We start from the raw sequence: 9,399 nt of genomic DNA on the forward strand, positions 1-9,399 counted from the left end.
ATCAAATTATTTCCCTGTTAACTATCTATAACACAAGCATGTTAGGCAGTTATCAAAAAAATGACATAAGCAAAAGCCCTAAGAAAGTTAAATGCATGTTTTTTGTTTTGTTTTGTTTTGTTGCTGCACTTGATATACATGAAGTAATGGATATCAAAAAATTAATTTTTACTGCAAATTTACTTGTAATTTGTTCTTAGGGTGATTTATAATTGATATGATCTTAAACATCTAGTAGAGTATTTAACTAATAAACCCAAGTGGAATAACAGTGTATGCTCATATTACACTTAATGATGATAATTCAGAAGACATACCTGTTCTTATTAAACTGACAATATCAAACTGATCTTTACACATAATTTGAAAAGCATTGAGTTAGTTCCTATATTTCTGGGAGTTTTAGGAATATTTAAACTTATATCGGTGCTTATGTCTCTTAAGCCAATTAGAATAGAGCATAATTGTCTAGAAAACTCTTTGTCTTTTAATCCTGAAGGATATATTTGCTGGGTAAAGTGTTCTTGATTGGCAGTTTTTACTTTCTGTTCCTTGAAAATATCATCCAACTCACTCTGGCCTGTAAAGTTTCTGCTACAAAATTTGCCGATGATAATCTGGTGGTTCTCTTGCATAACAAGTTGTTTTCTCTTTATGCTTTAGGGTTCTCTCCTTGTCTTCAACATTTGACAAATTAATTATAATGTGTGTTTGGTGTAGGTATGTTTAGATTCATCCTGATTGGAATTCTCTGTATTTCCTGGATCTGGATATCTCTTTCTTCAGGTTAGGGAAGTTTTTGTCATAATTTATTTGAATAAATTTTCTGCCCCCTTTTCTCTTTCTTTTCCTTCTGGTTTATCTATAATGTGTATATTTGCTTGTTTGTTGGTATCTCAAAATCCCTTGATTTATCTTCACTCTTTTTCACTCATTTCATTTTTTTTCTCCCAATTAGATGCATTCCACTGCCTTGTCTTTGTGTTTGCTTTAGTCTATTATTAGATCCCTCTATGCAATTTTTTAGTTACTGTATTTTTCAGTATTGTGATTTTTGTTTGGTCCTTTACTTTCTTCCACTTTTTTGTCTCTTTGTTGAAATTCTTTAGTCATGCATTATCCTCCTGACCTCAGTGAACATCTTTATGAACATTACTTTAAACTCCTTATCATGGAAACCACTTATATCTGTTTCATTAAGGTCTTTTTTTCTGGAGTTTTATGTTCTTTTGTTTAGAAACACATTTCTGTAACTCTTCATTTCCCTCTACTTTCTGTACTAATTTCTGCATAAGAGCTGAAACAGCCACCCCACCCCCCCTCTTGACAGAGAGGTCTTTTGTAGGAGATGAATAGTGCTTTCGACCCAGCGTGATTTCTTGGTTGTTTCTCAAAGCTTTGTGATTGTATATTCCACTTTCTTTGCTCTTAGTTGAGGATGTGGCAAGATCTGTAAAGGTCCCAAAAGGGAGAACCTCAGTCAGCCCTAAGATATAGTCTCTATGGAAACCAGACCCTCAAGCAGCAGCTTTTGAGGTATAGAGATCTCTTTCAAGGAAAGATAGGGAGATGAACAGTACTGTCTGTTCCTTCTGTACTGAGTCCTTGCCAGTTAAGAACTGTTTCTTGTGTTTACTGTAGTCCTGTGGGGCCAACAAATGCAGCCCCCCACTGATCACCAAAGTCAGTTATCAAGGGATGTTTCCCTTGGCTTACACCTGTAAGATCAAAGCACCCATCATGTGCACAAGCTCCTTCCATAGGAATGTAGGTGATGTGGGACAGACTACAAGGAGAGTGTGGAGATAGTGAGTTTGTTGGGGGAGAATTACAGTCAGCTGGCAGATGTGTGCTACATTAGAACTTTGACCCTCAGGCAGCAGTTCTTAAAATGCAAATAGGACTCTTGGGAAAGACTGGGAAATGAGAATGTATCTGCTCTCTCTGTACTGAACCCTGGAGAAATCGCTCTTTAAGAACTGCCTCTTTGTTGCAGACTTATGGGACTAGCTAACACAAGCCTCTTTGACCAACAGAAGCCGGTGATCTAGAGATGCATCCCTTGGGTGGCATCATAAAATGTGGGGTGCCAGAAGTATGCACAGATTTCTTCTAGGGAGATGCTGGCAACATGAAGCAGACTAGAGGCAGAACCTGGTTAGAGCGTCAGCTTCCCTGGTCTCAGGAGGGAGGGTAATTAGGCATTATATGAGTGCAAAATTAGCAGTGTTTCCTTCAGGCAGCTGCTTTTACTGTATGAAAACAGGACTCTGTTGGGGAAAGACTGGGAGATGAGCATTTCTATCTACTCCCTCTTCAGTGAACCCCAGCGGGGATAGCTGGTTAAGAAATGCTTCTTTGGGGTGCCTGGGTGGCGCAGTCGGTTAAGCGTCCGACTTCAGCCAGGTCACGATCTCACGGTCCGAGAGTTCGAGCCCCGCGTCAGGCTCTGGCCTGATGGCTCAGAGCCTGGAGCCTGTTTCCGATTCTGTGTCTCCCTCTCTCTCTGCCCCTCCCCCGTTCATGCTCTGTCTCTCTCTGTCCCCAGAAAAAATAAATAAACGTTGAAAAAAAAATTAAAAAAAAAAAAAAGAAATGCTTCTTTGTTGCTATAGCCCTGTGGGACCAGAAAATGAGAGCCCCATTGGTCACCAGAGGTTGGTAATTGAGAGATGCATCCTCTGGGTGGCACCTGCAAAAGGTGGGTCCCCAAACGTGCACAATTCCTTCGAGAGAAGTAACAGCAACCCACTGAGCAGGCCAGAAGAATGTGGAAACAGCCCCCCCACCCCCCACCACTTATTTCACCAGTGTCCAGGGAGGATTGCCGTCAGTTCCTAAATGTGTGCAAAACAAGATACCTTACCCTCAGGCAACAGCTTTTAAAGTATGGAAATAGGCCTTTTTCAAGGAAAGGGTGGGAGTTTCCATCTGCTGCCTTTGTACTGAGTCCTGGGGGAAGCTCTTGAGAGCTTGTTAAGTAGTGTTATATTATTTTGTATAGTCTAGTAAGTTTCCTGGATACAAGTCCCATTGGCTGTCAGAGCTAGATGTTTTAGAGGCCTGTTTCTCAGATGGAAGTCTTAAAAGTTGGGTGCTATACTTTGGGTCCAATATTTTTGCTCTTCAGAGAGTTGGAAATTCTCTCCAGATTGTATGTCACCGGGATGTGGGTGGGGTTCTTGGGCATAGTGTGTCCCAGACTTTCCTATTAATTTGGTTGTAGGTATTTTCTCCTCTACCTTATGTGTAGGAGCCTATACTTGGTGTGTCTGTGGAAGAGGTGAGTTCAGGAGCCTCCTATGTTACCTTTGTGGGCCCGAATTGTGGGATGTCTTTCCATTTTTTATTCTCTTTAAATTCTTACATCAATAGTTTATAGTATATGTGTCTTTCACACCTTAGTTCAGTTTATTCCTAAGTATTTTATTATTTTTGTTGCTATTGTAAATGAGATTACTTTCTTAATTTTCTGTTCAGATAATTCATCCTTTCTGTGTGGAAATGCAACTGACCTTTGTATGTTGATTTTTCTTATATACCGCTACTTTATTCAATTTGGTTACCAGGTTTTTCTTTGGCTAGGGTGCAGGATGAAGACTCTTTAAGGTTTTTATATTTAAGATCAAGTCTTTTGCAAACAGGAGCAATTTTACTTTTTATTTTTTCGTTTGAATACCTTTACTTTTTGTGCCCTAAGTACTCTATCTAGAACCTCCAGTACTATGTTGAGTAGAAGTGGTGAGAGTGGGCATGCTTGACATGCTCTTGAAATGGGAGGAAAAGTTTTCAACTTTTCATCAATACATAAGATGTTAGTTGTAGGGTGTTCTTACATTGCTTTTATTATTTTGAAGCAATTTCCCTCTATTCCTAGTTTTTGGGTTTTTATTATGAAAGGGTGTTGAATTTTATCAAATTTTCTAAAGTACTTATTAGGATAATGACGTGATTTTTATCCTGCATTCTGTTAATGTAGTATATTAAAAATTGCTTTATATATGTTCATCCATCCTTGTTTCTCAGGAGTCAATCCCTCTTAGTCATTGTGTATGACCTTTTTATTCCATTGTTGAATTCAGTTTGCTGGTATTTTGTTGAGGATTTTTCAATCTATACCCATCAAGGATATTGACTTGTTTTCATTTCTTGTGGTATCTTTTATCTACCTGTGACATCAGGGTTGTGCTGACCTCATACAATGAGTTTGGAAGTGTTTCTTTCTCTTAAAATTTTTGGAAGACTAAACAGGATAACCATTATGTCTTCTTTAAATGTTTGGTAGAATTCACCCATGAAGCCATTTGCTACTGGGATGATCTTTGTTGGAGGGTTTTTATTAAATTTATTTAATATATATATATATTATATAATAATATAATATATACTATAATATAATAATATATATAATAAATAAATTTATTAAATTTATTACTAATTTAATCTCTTGTAAACTCATTCAGATGTTCTATTTATTCATGAAATAGTCTTGGTAGGATATATATTTCTAATAATTTAATCATTTATTCCAGGTTATCTAGTCTGTGTTATATAAATATGTACAGCAGTCTCTTACTATTTTTTTTCTATTTCTGTAGTATTTAAGCACTTAGTTTTTATATTTTGAACCTTCTCTTTTTTCATTAAACTAGATAAGGAATACACAATGGGGAAAGGATAGTTTCTTCAACAAAGAATGTCAGGAAACTGGATATCCACATGTGAAAGAATTTACTTGGACCCTTATCTTACACTGTATACAAATAACCCAAATTAACTAAAGACCTGAAATGATAAAATTCATAGTAGAAAGGTTAAGGGAAATGCTTCATGACATTGGTCATGGCAATGATTTCATAGATAGGATACCAAAAGCATAGGCAACTAAAGTAAAAACATATGCGATCCCATAAAACTAAAAAGCTTCTGCACAGCAAAGAAAACACCAGGAAAATCCAGCTGTAGTATGAGAAAATATTTGCAAAACCTGTATCTGATAAATGGTTAATTCCCAAAATATATAAGGGACTTCTACAACTAGATGGCAGAGAAAATCTAATAATTCAATTAAAACTGAACAAAAGAGCCAATAGACATTTCTCCAAAGACATACAGGGATCAACAGATAAAATAAAAGATGTTCCATGTCACTGTTACTCAGTGCAGTCAAAACCACAATGAGATACTATATTAGGATAAATATTATTTAAAAAAAAGTTTCAGGGTGCCTGGGTAGCTCAGTCGTTTAAGAGTTGGACTTCAACTCATGTCACGATCTCATGGTTTGAGAGTTTGAGCTCCACATCAAGCTGTCAGCACAGAGTCTGCTTTGGATTGTCTGTCCCCTTCTCCCTCTGCCCCTCCCCTGCTGGTTCGTTCTCTCTCTCTCTCTCTCTCTCTCTCTCTGTCAAAATAAATAAATAACCTTAAAGTTTGGGTGAGGAATTACAGAAATTAGAAAACCGGTACACTGTTAATGGGAATACAAAATGGTACAGCCACTATGGAAAACAGTAGTTACGTGTCTCAAAATATTAGAAATAAAACTGCCATATGGAACAGCATTTCCAATTCAGGATACTTATGCAACATAATTGAAAATAGCCACAATGTGGAAACAACCTGTTTCCATCAATGGATAAATAGTTAAAGAAACTATGACACAAAACACATTATATATATTATTTACCCTTAAAAAAGGAGGAAATTCTGCCACATATAACAAAGTGGATGAACATGGACAATTATGCCAAGCAAAATAATCCAGTTATAGAAAAACAAATTCTGCATGATTCCTCTTATGTGAAACCTCATTTAAGTCAAATTTATAGAAAAAGAGAGTAGAATGCTAACTGCCAAGGTGTGGGTTGACAAAGAAATAGGGAGTTGCTAGTCAATGGGTATGAAGTTTCAGTTATGCAGGATGAATAAATTCTAGAGATCTGCCATGAAGCATTTTGCATACAGTTAACAGTACTGTATTATACATTTAAAAATATTTTAAACAGGCAAATCTCATGTTAAGTGTTCTTATACTACAGTAGAACCAAACGTGCACAATTATACACGTACCAGTAGATACAAAAAAGGTGAAATCAGACCAAGGTCATTGGATTATATCAGCATCAATTTCAATTTTAAAATGCTTACAATACTGTAGTTCTGTGGCTCTAAATATTCTAATATAGGTATGTGCTCATCATAAATATCAAAAATATGCACATGTATATATCCTTATATTCACATGTAGAAGTGTTTTTGTGTGTATATGTGGGTGGATGTATGTGCAGTTTCTCCATAACTGCCCTCACCTGGGTCACTTTTTATATGTCACTTACATAATCATCTAGAAGCCTGGTTCTGATTATGTCACTCATGGGTTTATAAAGTTTTCATCTTTTACTAGATTAAGTTCAACTTAAAAAATATGGCTTTAGGGTAATTCTTAACCTGACCTAGCAGGATTCTTTGAAAGGCATAAGATACTGAAGTTAAGAGGTGAGAAATTTGATCAGATACCAAGGGTGAGGAATTTTAGCTAAACTGACAGATCTAGCAGAATTATTGCTAAAACTGAATTAATAGGCCAAGGATAGAGGTCAAGGTGAGGTCTAGTTAAAAGAGGGATTCAGAGGATCCTGACTAAATGAGTCTTTGTCAATGCTGAAATAGAATTCTGGGTGCCAAGTTTATTAGGGAGACCTTTATGTGATCAATACCTGTGACAGAAGAGAAAGAAGTAGTAGTGGGCAGAGAGGGAAGATACCATCACATGCAGGACACAGCTCTGGGTATGAATTTAGATCTTCCTGGACATGGAATTAAGGACCAGGCCTTTATACCATCCCCTCTACCAGTCTTGGATTTAGGCTGTCCCCAGAATGGGTTGTGATTTGGGTAAGGCAGTTCCCTTGAGCAGATGTCACATTAGCCTATAGACTACAGAATTCTTAGGCTTGCAAAACACCATTCTTAGCCCTGAAAGGATATTTGAGAAGCACAGGATAGCATTCACTGCAGCTTAAGATCCAAGGTGCTCCAGTTACTCCCTTCCTTAGGATTGCCAATCAAATACAGTGTGGCTTAGAGCAACCTCTCTCCTGACATATGGGCTATTGAAAATTAAACTGAAGTATTAAGCCAAATTTCTACCTCCATGACTTACAAAGAAAAAGTTTAGCAATAATAAAGAATTAAACAAATGCAAAGAAATACACAGATGCAAGAAAGAAAATGAAGGTCTTCAACTTATTCAGAGTTTAATTTTCCTTGGGATTAGAAAATATCTAGTATTTTGTGATAGATTTTTAACTTCTATCAGTGAAATTTACTTTTTCCCTCCTTTTAGTGTACAGGATTCTCTTACCTCCATATAAAAGGCATCTAATTGATAGAAGTAGATCTGTTACTTGCTGACTATGAAGACTTGGGTAGATTAGACTTTATTTTATTTTTATTTTTTTAAGTTTATTTATTTATTTTATTTTATTTTATTTTGTTTATCTATTTATTTTTATTTATTTTTTATTTTATTATATATTATTTTATTTTATTTTAAGTTTATTTATTTATTTTTTTATTTTATTATGGGAGGGCAGAGACAGAGGGAGGGAGAAAGGGTCCAAAGCCCTATGTGGGGACTCAAACTCACAAACCACGAGATCATGATTTGAGTTGATGTTGGATTCTTAATTGACCGAGCCATCCAGGTACCCTGGGGGTATATTAGACTTTTTAAACTTGAGTTTCTTCCCTGTAAAATAATGAGTACTTTAAGATCAAATACAAATTAAATTAAGAGGCTAAATTCTGCCTCCTTAAAACTAAGGGAAGAAATTCCCTTTTTCTTTTTTCTTAGAGCATTTACGTTATGAAACTTGGAATTTAAGTCCTTTCCCTATCTGAAATGTGTGTAAGTCTTTTAAAAAGCTATTTGAGTCTTTTGCCAGCTTTAAGACACTGGAATATCTTTCTGAAGAACTATCTCTTTGAAATGTCATCATCAAGGAAGACAGTGCTCCTATCTCCCAGTCTTCCTGGCTCTCAGTCTCATTTTGGCAGGGTCCCTGGTTTCAAGTTGTAAAACTGTCCCTCTCATAAAGATACAAGGAATTTATTTTTCCTTTGGATAAACCCAATTAACTAACACAGATGGTAATTCCAACTACCAAGTAAATTTAGGATGAACTCTCTGTAAAAAAGTAGTTCTGTCAAGTCCTCTTACTTGAGAACCAGTTATTTATCTTGAGAACATGTGTGTAATGGGTTGTATCTGCTTGGCTATGTAAAGGGTGAGATTTCTTTCTGTCTCTGCAGTCTCTTAGCAGATTGCCTGTGATGCACGTCACGTCACATTCTGGTTTCATGCTTATTCAATGAAAAAATTCTCTTCTCTTCTACCTTGGTTGAGTGGTTTCCTGGGTTTGGATGAGATTTTATTAAGTTTCCCCAACACTACTTAGCTTTCAGGATTTGTGCATGTATTGTGTGTGGTTGCAGATTATATAAGTCATTATTAATATTATTTTTACCAAATCTTACTTTGAGAGAAGTTTGAGTTGAACTCACTTGTTAATTGTTAAATATCCATTCTAGTGCTTATAACTGCTGAGTATGTACTTATTCAATGAATACATATATTCTGAGAAGTTCAGAGTTTCAGTTTTGATCTTTGCTCTCTTTTTCTAGGCTAGAAAATCAAAAAGGGATTGTGAAGTCTAGTAAATGAATACGTGGGAGTAAAATGAATTACTGATTTAGACATTAAAATACTTTGATGTTGTGGAGACACGTATATATTTTGTTGTCCTTTCTATCCCCAATTTAGAAACTTAAATGGGGCAGGTACATGTAAACTAAAGCTCATGTCAACTCATGTGAATCTCAATATGTTTTAAGACACCACAAGTTGTGTTTATATATTTTTCCAAATATGTGACTCTTACAAATTAATATCACATAATTATTGACACTAATATTTCCAAATATAGGACATTCCTAGTGATTTGTTTTAAATTTTTTTTTTCCAACGTTTATTTATTTTTGGGACAGAGAGAGACAGAGCATGAACGGGCGAGGGGCAGAGAGAGAGGGAGACACAGAATCGGAAACAGGCTCCAGGCTCTGAGCCATCAGCCCAGAGCCCGACGCGGGGCTCGAACTCACGGACCGCGAGATCGTGACCTGGCTGAAGTCGGACGCTTAACCGACTGCGCCACCCAGGCGCCCCCCTAGTGATTTGTTTTAATGAACCATAAGAAAAAAAAATCTCTTACAGTTTGCCTCCCTCTCTCTCTCTCCCTTTTTTTTTTCTTTTCCCCTATCATAGGTATAGGGAAATTATATGTATTATCATTTTAAAATTTCTCATAATATGCTACACTGGAGACTGACTGCCCT

The sequence above is a fragment of the Herpailurus yagouaroundi genome, unplaced genomic scaffold (assembly GCF_014898765.1).
Source record: "Herpailurus yagouaroundi ecotype Mexico unplaced genomic scaffold, PumYag 141, whole genome shotgun sequence".
Lineage (NCBI taxonomy): Eukaryota > Metazoa > Chordata > Mammalia > Carnivora > Felidae > Herpailurus > Herpailurus yagouaroundi.